This window comes from Arachis hypogaea, chromosome 16, assembly GCF_003086295.3.
Source record: "Arachis hypogaea cultivar Tifrunner chromosome 16, arahy.Tifrunner.gnm2.J5K5, whole genome shotgun sequence".
In the NCBI taxonomy this organism is placed as follows: Eukaryota; Viridiplantae; Streptophyta; class Magnoliopsida; order Fabales; family Fabaceae; genus Arachis; species Arachis hypogaea.
Window position 1 is genome coordinate 64,124,325 of NC_092051.1, and position 27,315 is coordinate 64,151,639.

General features: G+C 40.3%; 2 non-coding genes across 2 annotated transcripts; one reads left to right on the top strand and one right to left on the bottom strand.

The window, feature by feature from the left end:
* The first annotated feature begins 7,619 nt into the window (after nucleotides 1–7,619).
* On the top strand, nucleotides 7,620–7,727 carry LOC112760938 (small nucleolar RNA R71). Its single transcript, XR_003181350.1, has one exon. It is a non-coding gene; the product is annotated as a small nucleolar RNA R71 (small nucleolar RNA).
* A 9,935-nt stretch (nucleotides 7,728–17,662) lies between these two features.
* LOC112760242 (small nucleolar RNA R71) lies at nucleotides 17,663–17,766 on the bottom strand. The gene has a single exon (XR_003180691.1). It is a non-coding gene; the product is annotated as a small nucleolar RNA R71 (small nucleolar RNA).
* Between the last annotated feature and the right edge of the window lie 9,549 nt (nucleotides 17,767–27,315).

Here is a 27,315-nt window from a genome sequence, read left to right on the forward strand (position 1 = left end):
GAAAATGGTCCAAATGCTCTGTCACAGCACGACTAATCATCTAGAGGTTCTCGATCATACTGGAATAGGATTTACTATCCTTTTGCCTCTGTCACTACGCCCAGCATTCGCGAGTTTGAAGCCCGTCACAGTCATCCAATCCCAGAATCCTACTCGGAATACCACAGACAAGGTTTAGACTTTCCGGATTCTCCTGAATGATGCCATCAATTCTAGCTTATACCACGAAGATTCTGATTATGAAATCTAAGAGATATTCATTCAATCTAATATAGAACGGAGGTGGTTGTCATGCACACGTTCATGGGTTGAGGAAGGTGATGAGTGTCACGGATCATCACCTTCTCCATAATTAAGCGCGAACGAATATCTTAGATAGGAACACGCATGTTTGAATGGAAAATAGAAATACTTGCATTAATTCATCGAGACGCTGTGGAGATCCTCACCCCCAACAATGGGGTTTAGAGACTCATGCTACCAAAAGGTACAAATTTCAGATCTAAAATATCATGAGATACAAAATAAATCTCTAAAAGTTGTTTAAATACTAAACCAGTAACCTAGGTTTACAGAAAATGAGTAAACTATGATAGATAGTGCAGAAATCCACTTCTGGGGCCCACTTGGTGTGTACTGGGGCTGAGACTTAAGCTTCTCACGTGCCTGGGCTGTTTTGGGCGTTCAACTCCAGGTTGAAACCTGTTTCTGGCGTTGAACTCCAACTTGTAACCTCTTTCTGGCGCTGGACGCCATACTGCAACATGGAACTGGTGTTGAACACCAGTTTACGTCATCTATCTTTGAGAAAAGTATAGACTATTATATATTGCTAGAAAGCCCTGGACGTCTACTTTTCAACGCAATTGGAAGCGCGCCAATTGGACTCGTGTAGCTCTAGAAAATCCATTTCAAGTGCAGAGAGGTCAGAATCCAACAGCATCAGCAGTCCTTTTTCAGCCCGAATCAGATTTTTGCTCAGCTCCCTCAAATTCAGCCAGAAAATACCTGAAATTACAGAAAAACACACAAACTCATAGTAAAGTCTAGAGATATGAATTTTTCCTAGAAACTAATGAAAATATACTAAAAACTTAACTAAAACATCCTAAAAACTACATGAAATTAACCCCAAAAAGCGTATAAAATATCCGCTCATCAATGACTCAGATAAGCCATCATCAATCCTACTTGGAAGACCATTCCTGGAGACATCAAAATTCAAATTGGATGCTTTCTCAGGAACATACTCTTTTGAAATAGATGGCTGAATAGTAATCTTCAATCTCAACGGAGTCATAAACAACCCTCCAGAAGATCGTTCTATCTTTCAGTGTGATGTCATAGATGAAACTGTAGCCAAAGTTCACAAGGAAGAATTAGAAGAATGGTACACTGGACAAGGTCCAAGTGTGGGGACCCTCTTGACTGACAATGAGGGCACTTCGGCATTTTCACAAGCTCCAGACAATCCAGAGCCTGCCCATGATCAGAAGTTAGAGTTGAAACCTCTTCCTCCACATCTCAAATATGCTTATCTTGAAGATGAGCAGAAGTTTCCAGTTATCATTACAAGGGAACTCACTTCTCAACAAGAGGAGCAGTTACTTGATGTACTGAGGAGGCACAAGAAAGCAATTGGGTGGAGTTTGGCAGACATAGTGGGCATCAACCCTCAAGTATGTGAGCACAGAATATTTTTAGAAGAGGGAGCAAGACCTGTCCATCAACCCCATAGAAGATTGAATCCCACTATCTTGGAAGTTGTCAAAAAGGAAGTGACCAGATTGTTGGAAGCAGATATCATCTATCCTATTTCAGACAGTGAATGGGTTAGCCCAGTACAAGTGGTGCCCAAGAAGTCTGGAGTCACTACAGTGAAGAATGCACATGGAGAGCTCATAGCAACTAGAGTTCAGAATGCTTGGAGAGTCTGCATTGATTACAGGCGTCTCAACCAAGCCACCCGTAAGGATCACTACCCACTTCCATTCATTGATCAAATGCTGGATCGCCTGTTAGGTAAATCACATTATTGCTTTTTAGATGGTTGGTGCACGAAATTGTGATGTCCAGGCTCGAACAATCCCTGGTAATGGCTCCAAAGCTTGGTGCTTTGATCTTAATACATAATTGTCACAACTTCGATACAACTAACCAGCAAGTGCACTGGGTCGTCCAAGTAATACCTTACGTGAGTAAGGGTCGAATCCCACGGAGATTGTTGGTATGAAGCAAGCTATGGTCACCTTGTAAATCTTAGTCAGGCGGATTTAAACATGATACTTTATTAGATTAAAATAAACAATAAAAAGGATAGAGATACTTATGTAGATTCATTGGCAGGGATTTCAGATAAGCGAATGGAGATGCTTTTCGTTCCTCTGAACCTCTGCTTTCCTGCTATCTTCATCCAATCAGTCTTACTCCTTTCCATGGCTGGCTTTATGTGATACATCACCACTGTCAATGGCTACTTTCGGTCATCTCTCGGGAAAATGATCCAATGCCCTGTCACGGCACGGCTAATCGTCTGGAGGCATCACCCTTGTCAATGGCTTCATCTTATCCACTCAGTGAATAATATGCTCACGCACCCTGTCACAGCACGGCTATTCATCTGTCGGTTCTCGATCATGCTGGAATAGGATTTACTATCCTTTTGCGTCTGTCACTAACGCCCTGCAATCGCGAGTTAGGAGCTCGTCACAGTCAATCAATCATTGAATCCTACTCGGAATACCACAGACAAGGTTTAGACCTTCCGGATTCTCTTGAATGCCGCCATCATTCTAGCTTACACCACGAAGATTCTGGTTAGGAGATCTAAGAGATACTCATTCTAGCTTAATTCATGTAGAACGGAAGTGTTTGTCAGGCACGCGTTCATAGGGGAGAAGGATGATGAGCGTCACACATAATCATCACCTTCATCACGTTCTTGGGTGCGAATGGATATCTTAGAAGAGAAATAAAAAGAATTGAATAGAAAACAGTAGTACTTTGCATTAATCTTTGAGGAACAGCAGAGCTCCACACCTTAATCTATGGAGTGTAGAAACTCTACCGTATGAAAATACATAAGTGAAGGTCCAGGCATGGCCGAGATGGCCAGCCCCCTAAAGCGTGATCAATAGTCTCCTAAGATTAACAATGGATTAAAACTAAGACCAAAGATGTCTAATACAATAGTAAGAGGTCCTATTTATAATAAACTAGTCACTAGGGTTTACATGAGTAAGTAATTGATGCATAAATCCACTTCCTGGGCCCACTTGGTGTGTGCTTGGGCTTGGGCTTGAGTGTTACACGTGCAGAGGCCATTTGTGGAGTTGAACGCCAGTTTCTGTGCCAGTTTGGGCGTTCAACTCTGGTTTTGGATCCTTTTCTGGCGCTGGACGCCAGATTTGGGCAGAAGGCTGGCGTTGAACGCCAGTTTACGTCGTCAATTCTTGGCCAACGTATGGACTATTATATATTTCTGGAAAGCCCTGGATGTCTACTTTCTAACGCAATTGGAAGCGCGCCATTTCGAGTTCTGTAGCTCCAGAAAATCCACTTTGAGTGCAGGGAGGTCAGAATCCAACAGCATCAGCAGTCCTTTTTCAACCTCTGAATTTGATTTCTGCTCAAGTCCCTCAATTTCAGCCAGAAAATACCTGAAATCATAGAAAAACACACAAACTCATAGTAAAGTCCAGAAATGTGAATTTAACATAAAAACTAATGAAAACATCCCTAAAAGTAACTAGATCCTACTAAAAACATACTAAAAACAATGCCAAAAAGCGTATAAATTATCCGCTCATCACAACACCAAACTTAAATTGTTGCTTGTCCCCAAGCAACTGAAAATCAAATAGGATAAAAAGAAGAGAATATACTATAAATTCCAAACTATCAATGAAACATAGCTTCAATCAAATGAGCGGGACTTATAGCTTTTTGCCTCTTGAATAGTTTTGGCATCTCACTTTATCCATTGAGGTTTAGAATGATTGGCATGTATAGGAACTTCAGATTTCGAATAGTGTTATTGACTCTCCTAGTTCAGTATGATGATTCTTGAACACAGCTTCTTTATGAGTCTTGGCCGTGGCCCTAAGCACTTTGTTTTCCAGTATTACTACCGGATACATAAATGCCACAGACACATAATTGGGTGAACCTTTTCAGATTGTGACTCAGCTTTGCTAAAGTCCCCAATTAGAGGTGTCCAGGGTTCTTAAGCACACTCTCTTTTTTTTTTTTTTTTTTTTTTTTTTTTTGCTTTGGACCTTGACTTTAACCGCTCAGTCTCAAGTTTTCACTTGACACCTACACGCCACAAGCACATGGTTAGGGACAGCTTGGTGTAGCCGCTTAGACCAGGATTTTATTCCTTTAGGCCCTCCTATCCACTGATGCTCAAAGCCTTGGGATCCTTTTTATTTGCCCTTGCCTTTTGGTTTTAAGGGTTATTGGCTTTTTCTGCTTGCTTTTTCTTTTTCTTTCTATTTTTTTTTTCTATTTTTTTCGCCCCCTTTTTTTTTCATTTTTTTTTCTGCAAGCTTTGTTCTCTGCTGCTTTTTCTTGCTTCAAGAATCATTTTTATGATTTTTCAGATTATCAAATAACATGTCTCCTAGTCATCATTCTTTCAAGAGCCACATATTTAACATTCTTAAACAACAACTTCAAAAGACATATGCACTGTTCAAGCATTCATTCAGGAAAACAAGAAGCATTGTCACCACATCAATATAATTAAACTAAGTTCAAGGATAAATTCGAAACTCATGTACTTCTTGTTCTTTTGAATTAAAACATTTTTCATTTAAGAGAGGTGATGGATTCATAGGACATTTATAACTTTAAGACAGAGTTACTAACTACTAATGATCATGTAATGAAGACACAAACACAGATAGGCACATAACATAGAAAATGAAAAACAGAGAAAGTAAGAACAAGGAATGAGTCCACCTTAGTGATGTCCTTGAGCTCTTCTATGTCTCTTCCTTGCCTTGGCTGCTCCTCCTTCATTGCTTTTAGATCTTCTCTGATTTCATGAAGGATGATGGAGTGCTCTTGATGTTCCACCCTTAGTTGCTTCCAATAATTGTGTGGAAGAAAATGTATCCCCTGAGGTATCTCAGGGATCTCTTGATTTGCAGTCAAATGTTCTACCACTGAGCTATAGACCCTTGATGGAAGCTTTTGTCTTCCCTTTCCTCTTTCTAGAGGTTTCTCTGGCCTTAGGTGCCATCAATGGTTATGGAAAAAACAAAAAAGCTATGCTTTTACCACACCAAACTTAGAATGTTGCTCGCCCTCGAGCAAAAGAAGAAAGAATAGAAGAATAAGAAGAAGATATGGAGGAGATGGATGGGAGTGTGTATTCGGCCATATAGGTGGGATTGGGTGGGAGAGAGATGTTGAATTTTTGAAGGTAGTGGGTGTATGGATGTGAGTGGTAAATGGAAAAAAAAGAAGGGATGATCATGAATGGAAAGAGAGATGATGAGGTAAGTGGGGATCCTGTGGGGTCCACAGATCCTGAGATGATCCTGTGGGGTCCACAGATCCTGAGGTGTCAAGGCATTTACATCCCTGCACCAATTTAGGCATGTAAAATGCCCTTGCACACAACTCTGGGCGTTCAGCGCCAGGTTGGTGCCCATTTTGGGCGTTCAACGCCCCTTTGCTGCCATTTCTGGCGTTGAACGCCAGAACCATGCTTGTTCTGGGCATTCAGCGCCAGGATGCTCCCATTCTGGGCGTTCAGCGCCAGAACTATGCTCTGTTCTGGCGTTTGAACGCCAGACAGATGCTCCTCCAGGGTGTGATTTTTCTTCTGCTGTTTTTGATTCCGTTTTCAATTTTTATATTTATTTTGTGACTCCACATGATCATGAACCTAAGAAAACATGAAAAATAAGAATTAGATAAACATTGGGTTGCCTCCCAACAAGCGCTTCTTTAATGTCAATAGCTTGACAGTGGGCTCTCATGGAGCCTCACAGATGTGCAGAGCTTTGTTGAGACTCTCCAACACCAAACTTAGAGTTTGACTGTGGGGGCTCTGGTTGACTCTGCTTTGAGAGAAGCTTTTCAAGCTTCCTCTCCATGGTTGCAGAGGGAGATCCTTGAGTTTTGAATACAAGGGAGTTCTCATTCCATTGAAGGACTTTTTCACCTCTGTCAACATCAATCACAGCTCTTGCTGTGGCCAGGAAAGGTCTTCCTAGGATGATGGATTCATCCTCTTCCTTTCCAGTATCCAGGACTATGAAATCAGCAGGGATGTAAAGGCCCTCAACCTTTACTAATACATCTTCTACTTGTCCATAAGCCTGTTTTCTTGAGCTGTCTGCCATCTCTAGTGAGATTTTAGCAGCTTGCACCCCATAGATTCCCAGTTTCTCTATCACAGAGAGGGGCATGAGGTTTACTCCTGAACCAAGGTCACACAGAGCTTTAAAGATCATAGTGCCTATGGTACAAGGTAATATAAACTTTCCAGGATCCTGTCTCTTCTGAGGCAATGTCAGTTGATCCAGATCACTTAGTTCATTGATGAACAAGGGAGGTTCAACTTCCCAAGTATTAATGCCAAATAATTTGGCATTCAGCTTCATGATTGCACCAAGAAACTTGGCAGTTTGCTCTTCAGTGACATCCTCATTCTCTTCAGAAGAGGAATACTCATCAGAGCTCATGAAGGGCATAAGGAGGTTCAATGGAAGCTCTATGGTCTCTAGATGAGCCTCAGAGTCCCTTGGTTCCCCAGAGGGAAGCTCCTTATTGATCACTGGACGTCCCAGGAGGTCTTCCTCCTTGGGATTCACGTCCTCTCCTCTCCTCACAGGTTCGGCCAGGGCACTTATGTCAATGGCCTTGCACTCTCCTTTTGGATTCTCTTCTGTATTGCTTGGGAGAGTACTCGAAGGGATTTTAGTGATCCTTTTACTCAGCTGGCCCACTTGTGCTTCCAGATTTCTAATGGAAGACCTTGTTTCATTCATGAAACTTACAGTGGCCTTAGATAGATCAGATACTAGATTTGCTAAATTAGAAGCATTTTGTTCAGAGTTCTCTGTCTGTTGCTGAGTTGATGATGGAAAAGGCTTGCTATTGCTAAACCTGTTTCTTCCACCATTATTAAAGCCTTGTTGAGGCTTTTGATCCTTCCATGAGAAATTTGGATGATTTCTCCATGTTGAGTTATAGGTGTTTCCATAAGGTTCACCTAAATAATTTACCTCTGCTATTGCAGGGTTCTCAGGATCATAGGCTTCTTCTTCAGAAGATGCCTCTTGAGTACTGTTGGATGCAGCTTGCATTCCATGCAGACTCTGAGAAATCATATTGACTTGCTGAGTCAATATTTTGTTCTGAGCCAGTTTGGCATTCAGAGTATCAACCTCAAGAACTCCCTTCTTCATTGGCGTCCCATTACTCACAGGATTCCTTTCAGAAGTGTACATGAACTGGTTATTAGCAACCATGTCAATGAGTTCTTGAGCTTCTGCAGGCGTTTTCTTTTGGTGAATGGATCCACCTGCAGAAGTGTCCAGTGACATCTTTGATAGCTCAGACAGACCATCATAGAATATATCCAGGATGGTCCATTCTGAAAGCATGTCAGAAGGACACTTTTTGGTCAACTGTTTGTATCTTTCCCAAGCTTCATAGAGGGATTCACCTTCTTTCTGTCTGAAGGTTTGAACATCAGCTCTAAGCTTGCTCAGCTTTTGAGGAGGAAAGTACTTGGCTAAGAAAGTCGTGACCAGCTTATCCCAAGAGTTCAGGCTGTCTTTAGGTTGAGAATCCAACCATAATCTAGCTCTGTCTCTTACAGCAAAAGGGAAAAGCATGAGCCTGTAGACTTCAGGATCTATTCCATTAGTCTTAACAGTATCACATATCTGCAAGAATTCAGTTAAGAACTAAAAAGGATCCTCAGATGGAAGTCCATGAAACTTGCAGTTCTGCTGCATTAGAGAAACTAATTGAGGTTTAAGCTCGAAGTTGTTTGCTCCAATGGCAGGAATGGAGATGCTTCTTCCATGTAAATTGGAATTAGGTGCAGTAAAGTCACCAAGCATCTTCCTTACATTATTATTATTTTCGGCTGCCATCTCCTCTGCCTGTTCGAAAATTTCTGAAAGGTTATCTCTGGATTGTTGTATCTTAGCTTCTCTTAATTTTCTCTTCAGAGTCCTTTCAGGTTCTGGATCTGCTTCCACAAGAATGTTCTTATCCTTGCTCCTGCTCATATGACAAAGAAGAAGGCACAGAAAAATAATAATAATAATGGAGATCCTTTATACCCCAGTATAGGGATCCCTGTGTGAGTGGAAAAAAAAGAGGGGGTGATAAAGGATGTGATGTAAAGGAAGAAATGCAACTGTACGAATGGAAGAGATGTGAGGTGAGATGTTAGGATATGAATGAATAAATAGAATGAGATGGGGGGGATAATTTTCGAAAATTATTTTGAAAAAGGAGTTAGTGATTTTTGAAAATTGGTTTTTGAAAATTTGTTAGTATTTTTTCGAAAATTTTTTTGAAATCAAAAATAAAAAATAAAAATAATTAGTTAATTAAAAAGAAATTTTTGAAAAAGAGGGGAGATATTTTCGAAAATTAGAGAGAGAGAGTTAGTTAGGTAGTTTTGAAAAAGTTAAGAAACAAATAAAAAGTTAGTTAGTTAGTTGAAACAAATTTTGAAAAGATAAGAAGTTAGGAAGTTAGAAAAGATATTTTGAAAAAGATATTTTTTGAAAAAGATAAGATAAGAAGATATTTTTGAAAAGATATGATAGAAATTAGTTTTGAAAAAGATTTGATTTTTAAAATCTCAATTAAAGACTTGATTCATAAGAAATCACAAGATATGATTCTAGAACTCAAAGTTTGAATCTTTCTTAACAAGCAAGTAACAAACTTCAAATTTTTGAACCAAAACATTAATTGTTTAAGTTATTTTCGAAAATTATGATTTAAAATGAGAAAAAGATTTTTGAAAATTATTTTTGGAATTTTCGAAAATAACTAAGAATTTTGAAAAAGATTTGATTTTTGAAAAAGATTTTGAAAAAGATAAGATTTTCAAATTGAAAATTTGATTTGACTCATAGGAAACAACTTTGATTTTAAAAATTTTTGAAAAAGTCAACTCAAATTTTCGAATTTGATGAGAGAAAAAGGGAAAAATATTTTTTTGATTTTTGAAATTTTTATGAAAAACATGAAAAATATGCAATGCATGAGATTTTTAGATCAAAACAATGAATGCATGCAAGAATGCTATGAATGTCAAGATGAACACCAAGAACACTATGAATGTCATGATGAACATCAAGAACATATTTTTGAAAAATTTTTTAATGCAAAGAAAACATGCAAGACACCAAACTTAGAATTCTTTAATGCTTACGCACTAAGAATTCAAGAATGCATATGATAAACATGAAAAGACACAAAACAAAAAAATCATCAAGATCAAACAAGAAGACTTGCCAAGAACAACTTGAAGATCATGAAGAACACTATGAATGCATGATATTTTCGAAAAAATGCAAGATGCATATGCAATTGACACCAAACTTATAACATGACTCAAGACTCAAACAAGAAACACAGAAATATTTTTGATTTTTATGATTTTCTAATTTTTTTTGTATTTTTATTTATTATTTTGTTTTTCGAAAATTATTGTGAAAAATAAAAATAAGGATTTCAAAAATTTTTAATATGAATTCCAGGAATCTTGCCATGTTAGTCTTAAAGCTCCAATCAAAGGGTCAGGCATGGCTTAATAGCCAGCCAAGCTTTAATAAAAATATGAGTGTAATTCAGACATGACAAGCCTGACATACCCTATCCAGAAGGATTGGGCATGACTCCACTGAAGTGATTAGCCAATCCCAAAGCAGTTTGGGTATGGCTTTACAGCCAGATAGGCTTCAACATGCTTCATGAAACACTAGAATTCATTCTTAAAAATTTTGAAGCCATAGAATAATTTATTTTTGAAAACATTATTTTTAGTAAATTTTTTTTTTATTTTTTTTTTTCGAAAACAAGTGAGGAATTTTTGAAAGGTTTTTGAAAATTTTTTTTTTTGAAAATAAAACAAAAAGAAAATTACCTAATCTGAGCAACAAGATGAACCGTCAGTTGTCCAAACTCAAACAATCCCCGGCAACGGCGCCAAAAACTTGGTGCACGAAATTGTGATGTCTAGGCTTGAACAATCCCTGGTAATGGCTCCAAAGCTTGGTGCTTTGATCTTAATACATAATTGTCACAACTTCGATACAACTAACCAGCAAGTGCACTGGGTCGTCCAAGTAATACCTTACGTGAGTAAGGGTCGAATCCCACGGAGATTGTTGGTATGAAGCAAGCTATGGTCACCTTGTAAATCTCAGTCAGGCGGATTTAAACATGATACTTTATTAGATTAAAATAAACAATAAAAAGGATAGAGATACTTATGTAGATTCATTGGCAGGGATTTCAGATAAGCGAATGGAGATGCTTTTCGTTCCTCTGAACCTCTGCTTTCCTGCTATCTTCATCCAATCAGTCTTACTCCTTTCCATGGCTGGCTTTATGTGATACATCACCACTGTCAATGGCTACTTTCGGTCATCTCTCGGGAAAATGATCCAATGCCCTGTCACGGCACGGCTAATCGTCTGGAGGCATCACCCTTGTCAATGGCTTCATCTTATCCTCTCAGTGAATAATATGCTCACGCACCCTGTCATGGCACGGCTATTCATCTGTCGGTTCTCGATCATGCTGGAATAGGATTTACTATCCTTTTGCGTCTGTCACTAACGCCCTGCAATCGCGAGTTAGGAGCTCGTCACAGTCATTCAATCATTGAATCCTACTCGGAATACCACAGACGAGGTTTAGACCTTCCGGATTCTCTTGAATGCCGCCATCATTCTAGCTTACGCCACGAAGATTCTGGTTAGGAGATCTAAGAGATACTCATTCTAGCTTAATTCATGTAGAACGGAAGTGTTTGTCAGGCACGCGTTCATAAGGGAGAAGGATGATGAGCGTCACACATAATCATCACCTTCATCACGTTCTTGGGTGCGAATGGATATCTTAGAAGAGAAATAAGAAGAATTGAATAGAAAACAGTAGTACTTTGCATTAATCTTTGAGGAACAGCAGAGCTCCACACCTTAATCTGTGGAGTGTAGAAACTCTACCGTATGAAAATACATAAGTGAAGGTCCAGGCATGGCCGAGATGGCCAGCCCCCTAAAGCGTGATCAATAGTCTCCTAAGATGAACAATGGATTAAAACTGAGACCAAAGATGTCTAATACAATAGTAAGAGGTCCTATTTATAATAAACTAGTCACTAGGGTTTACATGAGTAAGTAATTGATGCATAAATCCACTTCCTGGGCCCACTTGGTGTGTGCTTGGGCTTGGGCTTGAGTGTTACACGTGCAGAGGCCATTTGTGGAGTTGAACGCCAGTTTCTGTGCCAGTTTGGGCGTTCAACTCTGGTTTTGGATCCTTTTCTGGCGCTGGACGCCAGATTTGGGCAGAAGGCTGGCGTTGAACGCCAGTTTACGTCGTCAATTCTTGGCCAAAGTATGGACTATTATATATTGCTGGAAAGCCCTGGATGTCTACTTTCCAACGCAATTGGAAGCGCGCCATTTAGAGTTCTGTAGCTCCAGAAAATCCACTTTGAGTGCAGGGAGGTCAGAATCCAACAGCATCAGCAGTCCTTTTTCAACCTCTGAATCTGATTTCTGCTCAAGTCCCTCAATTTCAGCCAGAAAATACCTGAAATCACAGAAAAATACACAAACTCATAGTAAAGTCCAGAAATGTGAATTTAACATAAAAACTAATGAAAACATCCCTAAAAGTAACTAGATCCTACTAAAAACATACTAAAAACAATGCCAAAAAGCGTATAAATTATCCGCTCATCAATGGTTACATAGGTTATTTCTAGATTCATATAGCTCCTGAGGATCAGGAAAAGACCACTTTTACATGTCCTTTTGGGACTTATGCTTACAAGATAATGCCCTTTGGTTTGTGCAATGCACCAGCTACTTTCCAAAAGTGTATGATAAGTCTTTTCTCTGATCTTATTGAGGACTGTATGGAGGTTTTTATGGATGATTTTAGCGTTTATGGTGATTCTTTTAGCCTTTGCTTAGATGGATTATCTAGAGTATTAGATAGATGTGTTAATACAAACCTTGTATTGAATTTTGAAAAATGTCATTTTATGGTAAAACAAGGGAATGTATTAGGACATGTGGTATCTAATAATGGCATTTCTGTAGACCCAACAAAGGTGAATGTTATTTCTAGTTTACTTTACCCCTCCTCTGTGAGGGTAGTCCGTTCGTTCCTTGGCCATGCAGGTTTTTACAGGAGATTTATTAAGGACTTTAGTAAGGTAGCACTTCCCTTATCCAGATTACTGCAGAAGGATATTGAGTTCGAGTTCAGTGAGGATTGCAAACAAGCGTTTGATAAGCTGAAGGCCGCCCTGACTCAATCCAAAATTGTGAGAGGACCAGACTGGAGCCAGCCGGTTGAAATCATGTGCGATGCTTCCAACCATGCAGTAGGAGCAGCGCTGGCTCAGCGTGAAGGTAAGAATCCTTTTGCTATAGCTTACGCGTCTAAGACTTTAGATGCTGCCCAGTCCAATTATACTACTACTGAGAAAGAGCTTCTTGCTATTGTTTTTGCTCTGGATAAATTCTGAGCTTATTTACTTGGTACTAGAGTAGTAGTGTATTTGGACCATGCAGCTTTAAAGTATCTATTATCTAAAAAGGAGTCCAAACCAAGGCTTATACGTTGGATCCTGCTATTACAATAATTTGACTTAGAAATAAAGGATAGGAGTGGTAACCAGAATTTAGTGGTAGAGCACTTGAGTCGCCTTGAGCACATTAAGGATGATTCTACTCCTATAGATGATAATTTTCCATTTGATAACTTGCAAGCGGTATCTGAGGTATTCCCTTAGTATGCACCTGTAGCTAATTATCTAGTTAGCCGCACATTTCCTCCAAACTTTTCTAAGCATCAAAGAGACAAGCTGAAAAGCGAGTCTAAATATTATATATGGGATGACCCATATTTATGGAGTTGTGGCGCTGATCAGGTAATTAGACGTTGTGTGTCTCAATCAGAATTCCAGTCCATTTTAGAGGCCTGTCACTCATCTGAGAGTGGAGGGCATTTTGGCTCTCAACGAACAGCTAGAAAGATCTTAGACTGTGGATTCGGGTGGCCTACTCTTTTTATAGATGCTGCTGAGTTTTGTAAATCCTGTCTCCCATGCCAAAAATTTGGTAATATATCCAGGAGGGATGAGATGCCTCAACAAATTATGCTTTTCTGTGAAATTTTTGATGTTTGGGGCATTGACTTCATGGGTCCATTTCCAAATTCTAATGGTTATTTTTATATATTGTTAGCTGTGGATTACGTTTCCAAATGGGTGGAAGCAATTCCTACCTGCAATGATGATGCTAACACTGTTGTTTCCTTTGTGAGAAACCATATTATTTGCCGCTTTGGATCACCACGAGCAATCGTGAGCGATCAAGGCACCCATTTTTGTAACAGGAGACTAACAGGATTAACGAAGAAGCATGGGATAATTCATAAGGTTGTGACAACATACCATCCTCAGATCAATGGGCAAGCTGAGGTGTCAAATAGAGAGATAAAGCATATCTTGCAAAAGATAGTCAAACCTCATAGAAAAGACTGGAGCACTAGGCTACAAGATGCACTCTGGGCATATAGAATAGCATACAAAACACCCATTGGGATGAGTCCTTTCCTCATAGTTTATGGAAAAGCTTGTCATCTCCCTGTTGAGGTAGAGCACAAAGCTTTTTGGGTAGTCAAGGAGTGCAACATGGGAATTGAGAAAGCCGGAGCTAAAAGGAAGTTGCAACTGCAAGAACTGGAGAGCCTTCTCCTAGAAGCTTATGAGAACTCAAGACTATACAAGGAGAAGATGAAGGCTGTACATGATCAGCACATCAAGAAAAAAGAGTTCCAACCTGGAGATTTAGTCCTCCTTTACAAATCTCGACTGAGGCTCATGCCGGGTAAGTTGAGATCAAGATGGGAAGGTCCATACAGAGTAGAGAAGGCCGAACCGTACGGAGTTTATCACCTAAGTCATCCTTCAAGTTTTGAACTTATCAAAGTTAATGGACAACGCTTGAAGCTATACCATGGCGAGAAGATATAGAAAAACTAGGAGCTTGAGATCTTCCTCTTAGAAGACCCCCACATAGCAGAAGATTGAGCTAGTGGAGCGTCCAACCTACGGACGTTAAAGCAAAGTGCTAGGTGGGAGACAACCCACCATGGTATGATCGTTCTTTTCTTTATTTTTAGTTTCTCTGTTCCATAACTCTTCTCTTTATCAGTACATTTCGTGCATCTGTGATGCCAGGGCATTTTGGCCAGTTTCACTGACCTTTTCTTTACCGTTTTTAGGATAGTTTTATGCATTTCTTTAGGAAATAAGCTAGTTTTGGGTAAATATTCACTTATGCCTTGACTCAAGCATACATTGTGCATTTTACATGATTTTATGAGGATTTTGCATAAGTTTAGTGACAAATATTATGTTGCATTACTCATGACTTGGACTAGAGCTTTGATGCACTTTGTTGCTTGGTTTCAGGACCAAAAAGAAGCAAGAAAAGGAGAGGTAACTTGCAAAGATTAATGAGAAAAGTGATTGCCAATAACACTCTCAAAAAGCCATCAATGCCCACGTTAGAGAGTCACATTAACCAAGTTAACATGAACTCTAACGTGGAGAAAATAAGTTGAGCCAACGTTAGTGACACTCAACATTGTCACTAACGTTGGCACTTACTCATAAGTAGCCACGTTAGAAGCCACGTTAACCTAGTTAACGTGGCCTCTAACGTTAAGGGGGAGGGAGAGAAGCCAACATTAGTGACACTCAACATTGTCACTAACGTTGGCCTATGGTGCTAAGTACCACGTTAACTCCCACGTTAACTTGGTTAACGTGGGAACTAACGTAGAGGATGAAGAGTTGTCGACAACGTTAGTGACACTCAACATTGTCACTAACGTTGAAGCAACCACACTACCCCCAAGAGTCACGTTAACTTCCACGTTAACTGGGTTAACGTGGAAGCTAACAATAAGGAATGAAGGATGAGCCAACGTTAGTGACACTCAACATTGTCACTAACGTTGGGATGGCTAAAGATGGCAACGTTAGAGGCCACGTTAACCTAGTTAACGTGGACTCTAACGAGAGACCCAGGGGCACATTGGAACGTTAGTGACAATGTTGAGTGTCACTAACGTTCTCGAAGGATGGCAAAGGCCACGTTAGAAGCCACGTTAACCCAGTTAACGTGAGCTTTAACGTGAAGCAAGAAGGGGCACACTGGAACGTTAGTGACAATGTTGAGTGTCACTAACGTTCTCGAAGGTTTACAAGGCAACGTTAAAAGCCACGTTAACCTAGTTAACGTGGGTTTTAACGTGAGGCAAAGGGGTGCATTGGAACGTTAGTGACAATGTTAAATGTCACTAACGTTCCCGAACTTGGACTTTCATTAAATGATTAACACTCCTTACGCCCTGAGCTTAAGTCTCTGCCCACTCCGCACTTTCTCTCTACAAGTAAAGCCAAGCCCAAATAAAGAAAGGAACTGCTTCAAACTCAAGATCCAAAGGCCCAAGACTTGAAGAGTGAACTAGAAGCTGAGAAGAGTAGTATATATAGGAGTAGCTTTGAATTGTAAAATAGTTTTGGAGGCTGAGGAATTACTCTCGGTATTTACTTTCTTTGCAATTTCTAGTTTCATGATGTATTCTCCATCTTTATTTTCATTTTCAAGAGCTATGAACAACTAAACCCCTTTCATTGGGTTAGGGAGCTCTGTTGTAATTTGATGGATCAATACTAATTTCCATTGTTCTTCTTCTATCTTTCCTCTTGATTTTACTTGAAAGCTTTCGATCTTCATCCAATTGAGTAGTTATCTTGGAAGAGAAGCTATTCAAACTTGGATCTCTTTTGAACCTTGGAAGAGGAATGAAGAGATCAAGATAGAAATGCTTTCTCATGCTGGACCAAACTGGGTTTGGATGGGTATGTGACTGCAACCCTCTCAATACTTGGTTTGGGAAATGCATGTGTTTTAATCAGTGACCATACTTCATCTCTTCTCATGAGCAATTGACCAAGGAATTGGCTATTGATCAAGATTTGAGAGATTGAATTGCAAGGAATTGCAATTCAATCACTTACGATTGCCAAGGAGATCAATGAGTGCATTGATTGAGGAAGAGATGAAAATGAACTTGATTCGGAGAATTGCAACATCTCCTAAGCCCAATGAACTCCCCATCTCTAATCTTATCCATTCTCTTTAATTTCTGTCATTTACTTTTATGAGCAAATCCCCCATTCCCATTTACAATTCTGCAATTTATTTTCAGTCATTTACTTCCAGTCCTTTAATTCTAGCATTTACTTTTCTGTTATTTACATTCCCGCCATTTTATTTTCTGCAACTCTCAACCCAAATTCTGGATTCGCTCAACTAGAACATTCTTCTAATTAAAGTTGCTTGATCAATCAATCCCTGTGGGATTCGACCTCACTCTATTGTGAGTTTTTACTTGACGACAACTTCGGTACACTTGCCGAAGGGAGATTTGTTGAGAGACAAGTTTTCCACGCATCAAGTTTATGGCGTCGTTGCCGGGGATTGATTGTGCATCAACAATGATTAGATTGGAAGATCACTAGATTGAGCATTTTATTTTGTGTATTTCATTTTCTGTTTGATTGATTTACTTTTTGTTTTAGTTAAACTTCTTCCCTTCTCCCTCTACTCTTTTGTTTTTCTTTGTTATTTTCAATTCTGTTTGCTAACCCACTAACTGTTTGATATATTGCATCACCCATAACAAACATCAATTCTAACACAAATACTATCTGTACCTATATTCTCTGCTTGTACTTGTTGGTTGTATGACAGGGAGAAGAAGCGGGGCTTCAACTTCCTTTGATTCTGAACCAGAGAGAACCTTTCTTAGACTAAGGAGGGAGGCAAAAGGAAAACGAGTAGTTGGTGCTGAAGAAGAAGAGGAACAGTTTGAGGAATAATTTGAACCAAACATGGAAGAAAACATGGAAAATCATCATGAAGAAGAGACTCACAACCATGGCAGAGGAGGTGGAGCAAATCATGCTGGGGAGGATAGAAGAGTTTTGGGCTCTTACATTAATCCAAACCCAGGCAATTGTGGAAGTAGCATCCAAAAACCAACAATCCATGCCAACAACTTTGAACTTAAACCACAGCTCATCACCCTTGTTCAGAACAACTGTTCGTTTGGAGGAGGTGTTCAAGAAGATCCCAACTAACATTTGACCACCTTCCTGAGAATATGTGACACAGTGAAATCTAATGGTGTTCATCCTGACGCCTATAGATTACTCTTATTTCCCTTCTCACTCAGAGTCAAGGCAGCCAAGTGGCTGGAATCCTTCCCAAGGGAGAGCTTGACAACTTGGGAGGATGTGGTGAACAAATTTTTAGCAAGATTCTACCCTCCTCAATGAATCAATAGGCTGAGAGCTGAGGTCCAAACCTTCAGGCAACAGGATGGTGAGACTCTGTATGAAGCATGGGAGAGGTTCAAAGACTTAACAAGGAGGTGTCCACCTGACATGTTCAACGAATGGGTCCAGCTGCACATTTTCTATGAAGGGCTCTCTTATGAGTCAAAGAAGGCAGTAGACCATTCATCTGGAGGGTCCTTGAACAAGAAGAAGACCATTGAGGAAGCCATAGATGTTATTGAAACAGTAGTAGAAAACGACTACTTCTATGCTTCCGAAAGAGGGAACACAAGAGGAGTGATGGAGCTAAACAATGTAGACGCTCTGTTGGCCCAAAACAAGCTCATTACCCAGCAGCTGGCTGACCTCACCAAGAAGATGGAGATAAACCAAGTAGCAGCAATCTCCACTTCATCAACAACACAAGAAGGATTAAACCAAGAAGCAAAAGGGAGTCAGGAGCAAGCCAACTACATTGGGAATTCACCAAGGAAAAACTATGATCCATACTCCAAGACTTACAACCCTGGATGGAGAAATCACCCGAACTTTGGGTGGGGAAGTGGGCAAGATCAAAACCAAGACCAGAGACGTTACAACTCCAACAACAATGCAGCTCATCAACAATTCACCCAGAGGACATCTCAACACCCCCACAACAACACTTCTCCACATACTTATCAAAACCAAAACAGCACATCTGCTCCGAACCACTCATCAATTGATGACAGGCTCTCTAAGATTGAAGCCTTACTTGAAGGAATAAGCCATGAGATTCAAGAAAATAAGGTGTTCAAAGAGGAGGTGCGAGCCAATATTAAGAACCAGGGAGAAACCATTAGGAAGCTAGAATTCCAGGTGGGATACTTAGCTGAGAAGATTCCCAAACCTACTGATAGCTTCCCAAGTGACACTGAGAAAAACCCCAAGGGAGAAGCAAAGAAAGTAAGATGGAAAGATTGCAAAATGGTCACTACAAGTGATCAAGAGATTGAAGACAAGCAAGGAAAAATGTGCAAACAACCTGAAGACAACTCAACAAAGGAGGAGGACAGAGATCACAAAGAACCAGAAATCTCACAACAAGAACTCCTGAAGCTGTATACACCATTCCCTCAACTGCTCAAAGGTGTTCTGGGAAAAAGAATATACTCAAGGTTCCTACACTTGTTTGCATCTCTGCATGTGAACATACCATTCATCAAGGCAATTCAACAAATGCCTGCATTCATCAAATATATGAAGGAACTTCTTCCCAGGAAAAGCTCACTCAAGGGAGGGCAGACTATAGTGATGAACAAGGAATGCAGTGCCCTTATTCAACCTGAGTTGCCTACAAAAAGAAGAGACCCAGGAAGTTTTCATATACCTTGTGCCATAGGTGAAAATATGTTCGACAGAGCACTATGCGATTTAGGGTCCAGCATCAACTTACTGCCCTTATCCCTGGTGAAGAGGCTGCAGATCAATGAGATAATGCCCACAGATGTCATTATCAGACTGGCTAACAAAACTCAAAAGCAAGCAATAGGAGTGGTGGAAAATGTGTTGCTAAAGGTTGGGAAGTACTTTCTCCCAACAGACTTTGTCATTCTGGACATGGAAGAAAGTCACACTCACCCAATCATATTAGGAAGACCATTCCTAGCTACAGCCAGAGCACTTATCGATGTAGAGAAAGGGGAGCTAATATTGAGAATTCATGATGAACAACTCAGCTTCAATGTCTTCAACTTCTCACAAGAAACAGATCAAGAGGACAAGGAACTCAGCATAAACGATAAGGAGACACTGAAGGAGGAGACAAGCACTGAAGCACAGCTAGTTCATTCTGAAACCCCCTCAATTGATAAACAAGGAAAACAGCAACTGCCACAACTCAAGGAAAAATTGGAGGAACCCAAACCTCTAGAGGCAGGTGAAGACAGCATCACAACTCCTTGGAGAAAAGAGGTCACCAAGGGGAAAGCAACCTCAAAAGAAACAAAGAAGAAGGTACCAAGGAAATGGAGGAACAAGAAGATCCCTACGGAAGACTTCTCTCCAGGGGATAGAGTTGTCTCAGCCTACTTCCCAGATATTCCCCCTAATCTCCCTACTGTGCCATCTCAATTACCCAAGGTCTTCACTATCAACAGAGTTCTTTCCCTGGAACATGTGGAAATCATTGATCCAACCAATGGATACAAGTCCACAGCAAGAGGGGAGGACTTTAAGCACTACCAACCACCATGATGAAGGAAAAACGTCAAGCTAGTGACGCCAAAGAAGCGCTTCATGGGAGGTAACCCATGTTTTATATGCTTTCAGATGATAATGAATAAGTCAATCTTTATGGGCTTCAATCCAAACTTAACAAACAAATTGGTGAAAATCTTCTTATGCAGAATATAGTGAGGAACAAGTTTGGTGTTCAAAGCAAACCAAGTTGTATGCTAGTCTTGGGAGCTTTGAACACAAAACTTTCATCACAGTGCTTCAAACTAAGTTTGGTGTCACCCCATGGTGCCACCAAAATGCATATAAGGAACCACCAATAGCTAGTTAGTTAGTTGAAATTCATAAACAAACAATCAAATCCTTTCTTTCAAGTTATTCTAGCCGTAGAGTTTTAATTTTCTTATATATTAATTCCCTTATTTTGAATCTTTATAGGAAAAGAAAAGAAGCATGAAAGGGATTGATTGGACAATTAAATGGGGGAGATTTCGCCACTTAATGAAGAGCACTACACACATGTCTCAAGAGGGAACGCATGGGGAAACGCTGCCATGCAACATTGGAGAAAGAAGAACCTTGAAGACCGAACCAATCACTCTCATTAAAGTGATGATCCTTGTCTTCCCTTCATACACAACCCCATCCGTTCATCTAGTAAACATTCATGCAATCCACACCCTTCATCCACTCATGATTTTCTTATATAAGTGAACCGTAGTACATGCTCACTCCTCACATTCAAATCCCCACTCTCCACACTTCTATTGGCACACTGAACCCTTCATCACAAATTGCTTTAACCAACCCTCTCTTCATCTATCTGAAGCCTCAAACCCCCTCAAACAACAATTCAAGTCATGGCATCATCAAGCTCAAAGAGGCAAAAGAGGAAGGGGCCTATGGAGAGTGCTCCTTTTGATGACAAGAGATTCAAGACTGCCTTTCATGAGCATGAATTTGAGCGGATAAATGCTAGAAGGATATTGCCAGAATTAATCTTCCAAATCAATGCCAATGAATCACCACAGATTTGGAGAAAAATCGAACAAAGGGGGTGGCAATTGCTCACCAGTCCAGAGGGGAAGATCAATGGAAACCTCATCAAAGAATTCTTTGCAAATGCAGTTAGAGAGGATAAGACCCAAGGCCCAACCTTCAAAAGTTATGTGAGAGGAAGGGAGGTGGACTTCAGCCCAAGTGCCATCACAAGAGCTCTTCAATTGAAATCACCTCATTTTGATGAGGAGAGTTATCAGGCAAGGATAAGTAGAAGCCCCGATAAGGATGAGCTCTCAGATATAGCATCAGATATCTGTGTCATAGCCGCTGACTGGGAGAGGTACTCAGATGGGAGACCAAAATTCATAAAAAGGGGAGACCTTCACCCTGAAGCCAAAGGGTGGTTTGAGCTTGTAAGGAGGTCCATCCTACCAGCTGCTAACAATTTGGAGGTTAACATCAATCGAGCCACTATGGTACAATGCTTAGTACAAGGTGGGGAAATCAAGGTGCATGAGCTCATTGCCGAAGGGATTCAAGAGTCAGTTGAGAAAGCTAACTTAGGAGCCAGACTTTGGTACCCCAGCACCATTTTCCGCTTGTGCAACAAGGCCAAGGTAGTATTTGAGGACAGCAGCCCAGACTGGGTAAACCCAGGGAGGCCAGTCACACTCGAGCGAATGGTGTATAGCATACCGGCTCAGCAACTAAGAAGGCCACATATAGGAAGGCAAAGGACCCAGGAAGAAGTTCATCAAGAGGAATACCATCAGGAAGAACATCAACAAGAAGAGTATCATGACCCAGCCAACTTGAATATGACTCACCTTCTAAGAGCCATTGAAGATTTAGGACAGAGACATATGGAAGGACAAGAGCAAATACTGAACCGGCTTAACCAACAGGAAGCATGGAAAAACAACAAATGGAGCAGCAGCAGGAACACTACTCTTAGCTCACTCAAGCCATCAACCAAGTGAATGAAAGACAAGAGCTTCAAGAGAAGCACTTGCAAGAGCTCAACCAGCGGCAGATAGCCCAAATGAAAACTTTCAATGAGTTCAGTGTACTCAATGAAGGAAGGCAACTACATAGGGAGGAGTTCTATGTAAACACTCAAGCCGAGTTGAACTACATGACCAGTAATATGCATCATCTACACTATGCCATCCTTGCATATGATGAAGTTCAAAAAGAATTTGTAGAACAAGAAGAGAGAAAAGTGAAACAGCAAAAGGAGGCACTCAAGAAGAAGATGGAAGATAGTGGTTTCTGGAGAAAGCTGCTTGGAAAAGGCAAAGGAAGTGGAAGTACAAGTACTCAAGAGAGACACAATGAGGATAAACAAGGATGGGAGCATGGACATCCACATGAATGAAAGGTGGTGGAGTTCTTCTTAGTTCATCTTTTCTATGCTTTAAATAAGGAAGATCTTGTATGAAATAGAACATGCTTCCATGTTATGTTTAAATTTTTTTTTTTAATTCTGTCTTTTAAGTTTTTCCTTCTGAATAGGTACATGATTTCCGGTCTTTATGTTACTGCACCATCACTTAACCTACTTGTAAGCTTGTCCTTTAAATCAAATAAAAAGAGAATGAGTATAGTTGTAAAAGACCAGAGTGGAGTTCAAATTGTGGAAGTGCATTCATGAATCTTTGGGTAGTCATAAGTTAGCTAAGTTGGTTCAACCACAAGGCTAGGAGGACAACTATCTATCCTGAATACTTTGCTTTGGATACACCCATGAGACTAAGTTAATAACAAGATCCTAAGAAGAAAAAAGGGAAAGAACAATGGAAGTGAAAAACAAAAGAAAAGAGTAAGCAATAAGGTCAATGTCTGTGGTGCTCCTGTGTGAGGGATCTACTTGGATGAATAAGCTCTTAGGGGTGCCTTATCACTTGGAAACTTGGGTTAACTAACTCGGGATTATCAGCTGAAAGTCCACTATCAAGAGTAACCTTCACCACAGAACACTTAGTAACCCAAAGAGGTGCTGGACACCAAGGTCTCAAGAAAAGAGAATAAAGAAACTAAATGCCTGTAGTGTGTATGTATGGGGGATAGGCTTGAGGGAGTAAGTCCTTAGGGGTGTCTCAACACCTAGCACCTTGAACCAACTGGTTCGGGAGTGTTGGCTGAAAGCTTATCTTAAAGAGTTGCCCCCTTACAGAGCACTTAGCTTAAATAACACAAACAACCCTTGTAATAACAATAAAAGGATCAATGAATAAAAGTTTCATGGGATATGAACAAAGTGGTGTTTTGGGACAGGATAAAGGTCTGAAAGCCAGTAATGGAATGAACCTAAGTTGCTATGCATGAAACCACCATTATAAATCTAGGTTTGATTAGGACTTTTGATTTCATTTCTTCTTGTTCCAGTACTTGCTTAGGGACAAGCAATCTTTAAGTTTGGTGTTGTGATGCCAGGGCATTTTGGCCAGTTTCACTGACCTTTTCTTTACTGTTTTTAGGATAGTTTCATGCATTTCTTTAGGAAATAAGCTAGTTTTGGGTAAATATTCATTTATGCCTTGACTCAAGCATACATTGTGCATTTTACATGATTTCATGAGGATTTTGCATAAGTTTAGTGACAAATATTATGTTGCATTACGCATGACTTGGACTAGAGCTTTGATGCACTTTGTTGCTTCGTTTCAGGACCAAAAAGAAGCAAGAAAAGGAGAGGTAACTTGCAAAGATTAATGAGAAAAGTGATTGCCAATAACACTCTCAAAAAGACATCAATGCCCACGTTAGAGAGTCACGTTAACCAAGTTAACATGAACTCTAACGTGGAGAAAAGAAGTTGAGCCAACGTTAGTGACACTCAACATTGTCACTAACGTTGGCACTTACTCATAAGTAGCCACGTTAGAAGCCACGTTAACCTAGTTAACGTGGCCTCTAACGTTAAGGGGGAGGGAGAGAAGCCAACGTTAGTGACACTCAACATTGTCACTAACGTTGGCCGACGGTGCTAAGTACCACGTTAACTTGGTTATCGTGGGAACTAACGTAGAGGATGAAGAGTTGTCGACAACGTTAGTGACACTCAACATTGTCACTAACGTTGAAGCAACCACACTACCCCCAAGAGTCACGTTAACTTCCACGTTAACTGGGTTAACGTGGAAGCTAACGATGAGGAACGAAGGATGAGCCAACGTTAGTGACACTCAACATTGTCACTAACGTTGGGATGGCTAAAGATGGCAACGTTAGAGGCCACGTTAACCTAGTTAACGTGGACTCTAACGAGAGACCCAGGGGCACATTGGAACGTTAGTGACAATGTTGAGTGTCACTAACGTTCTCGAAGGATGGCAAAGGCCATGTTAGAAGCCACGTTAACCCAGTTAACGTGAGCTTTAACGTGAAGCAAGAAGGGGCACACTGGAACATTAGTGACAATGTTGAGTGTCACTAACGTTCTCGAAGGTTTACAAGGCAACGTTTAAAGCCACGTTAACCTAGTTAACGTGGGTTTTAACGTGAGGCAAAGGGGTGCATTGGAACGTTAGTGACAATGTTAAATGTCACTAACGTTCCCGAACTTGGACTTTCATTAAATGATTAACACTCCTTACGCCCTGAGCTTAAGTCTCTGCCCACTCCGTACTTTCTCTCTGCAAGTAAAGCCAAGCCCAAATAAAGAAAGGAACTACTTCAAACTCAAGATCCAAAGGCCCAAGACTTGAAGAGTGAACTAGAAGCTGAGAAGAGTAGTATATATAGGAGTAGCTTTGAATTGTAAAATAGTTTTTGAGGCTGAGGAATTACTCTCGGTATTTACTTTCTTTGCAATTTCTAGTTTCATGATGTATTCTCCATCTTTATTTTCATTTTCAAGAGCTATGAACAACTAAACCCCTTTCATTGGGTTAGGGAGCTCTGTTGTAATTTGATGGATCAATACTAATTTCCATTGTTCTTCTTCTATCTTTCCTCTTGATTTTACTTGAAAGCTTTCGATCTTCATCCAATTGAGTAGTTATCTTGGAAGAGAAGCTATTCAAACTTGGATCTCTTTTGAACCTTGGAAGAGGAATGAAGAGATCAAGATAGAAATGCTTTCTCATGCTGGACCAAACTGGGTTTGGATGGGTATGTGACTGCAACCCTCTCAATACTTGGTTTGGGAAATGCATGTGTTTTAATCAGTGACCATACTTCATCTCTTCTCATGAGCAATTGACCAAGGAATTGGCTATTGATCAAGATTTGAGAGATTGAATTGCAAGGAATTGCAATTCAATCACTTACGATTGCCAAGGAGATCAATGAGTGCATTGATTGAGGAAGAGATGAAAATGAACTTGATTCGGAGAATTGCAACATCTCCTAAGCCCAATGAACTCCCCATCTCTAATCTTATCCATTCTCTTTAATTTCTGTCATTTACTTTTATGAGCAAATCCCCCATTCCCATTTACAATTCTGCAATTTATTTTCAGTCATTTACTTCCAGTCTTTAATTCTAGCATTTACTTTTCTGTTATTTACATTCCCGCCATTTTATTTTCTGCAACTCTCAACCCAAATTCTGGATTCGCTCAACTAGAACATTCTTCTAATTAAAGTTGCTTGATCAATCAATCCCTGTGGGATTCGACCTCACTCTATTGTGAGTTTTTACTTGACGACAACTTCGGTACACTTGCCGAAGGGAGATTTGTTGAGAGACAAGTTTTCCACGCATCAAGTTTATGGCGTCGTTGCCGGGGATTGATTGTGCATCAACAATGATAGATTGGAAGATCACTAGATTGAGCATTTTATTTTGTGTATTTCATTTTCTGTTTGATTGATTTACTTTTTGTTTTAGTTAAACTTCTTCCCTTCTCCCTCTACTCTTTTGTTTTTCTTTGTTATTTTCAATTCTGTTTGCTAACCCACTAACTGTTTGATATATTGCATCACCCATAACAAACATAATTCTAACACAAATACTATCTGTACCTATATTCTCTGCTTGTACTTGTTGGTTGTATGACAGGGAGAAGAAGCGGGGCTTCAACTTCCTTTGATTCTGAACCAGAGAGAACCTTTCTTAGACTAAGGAGGGAGGCAAAGGAAAACGAGTAGTTGGTGCTGAAGAAGAAGAGGAACAGTTTGAGGAATAATTTGAACCAAACATGGAAGAAAACATGGAAAATCATCATGAAGAAGAGACTCACAACCATGGCAGAGGAGGTGGAGCAAATCATGCTGGGGAGGATAGAAGAGTTTTGGGCTCTTACATTAATCCAAACCCAGGCAATTGTGGAAGTAGCATCCAAAACCAACAATCCATGCCAACAACTTTGAACTTAAACCACAGCTCATCACCCTTGTTCAGAACAACTGTTCGTTTGGAGGAGGTGTTCAAGAAGATCCCAACAACATTTGACCACCTTCTGAGAATATGTGACACAGTAAATCTAATGGTGTTCATCCTGACGCCTATAGATTACTCTTATTTCCCTTCTCACTCAGAGTCAAGGCAGCCAAGTGGCTGGAATCCTTCCCAAGGGAGAGCTTGACAACTTGGGAGGATGTGGTGAACAAATTTTAGCAAGATTCTACCCTCCTCAATGAATCAATAGGCTGAGAGCTGAGGTCAAACCTTCAGGCAACAGGATGTGAACTCTGTATGAAGCATGGGAGAGGTTCAAAGACTTAACAAGGAGGTGTCCACCTGACATGTTCAACGAATGGGTCCAGCTGCACATTTTCTATGAAGGGCTCTCTTATGAGTCAAAGAAGGCAGTAGACCATTCATCTGGAGGGTCCTTGAACAAGAAGAAGACCATTGAGGAAGCCATAGATGTTATTGAAACAGTAGAGAAAACGACTACTTCTATGCTTCCGAAAGAGGGAACACAAGAGGAGTGATGGAGCTAAACAATGTAGATGCTCTGTTGGCCCAAAACAAGCTCATTACCCAGCAGCTGGCTGACCTCACCAAGAAGATGGAGATGAACCAAGTAGCAGCAATCTCCACTTCATCAACAACACAAGAAGGAGTAAACCAAGAAGCAAAAGGGATCAGGAGCAAGCCAACTACATTGGGAATTCACCAAGGAAAAACTATGATCCATACTCCAAGACTTACAACCCTGGATGGAGAAATCACCCGAACTTTGGGTGGGGAAGTGGCAAGATCAAAACCAAGACCAGAGACGTTACAACTCAACAACAATGCAGCTCACAACAATTCACCCAGAGGACATCTCAACACCCCCACAACAACACTCTCCACATACTTATCAAAACCAAAACAGCACATCTGCTCCGAACCACTCATCAATTGATGACAGGCTCTCTAAGATTGAAGCCTTACTTGAAGGAATAAGCCAAGAGATTCAAGAAAATAAGGTGTTCAAAGAGGAGGTGCGAGCCAATATTAAGAACCAGGGAGAAACCATTAGGAAGCTGAATTCAGGTGG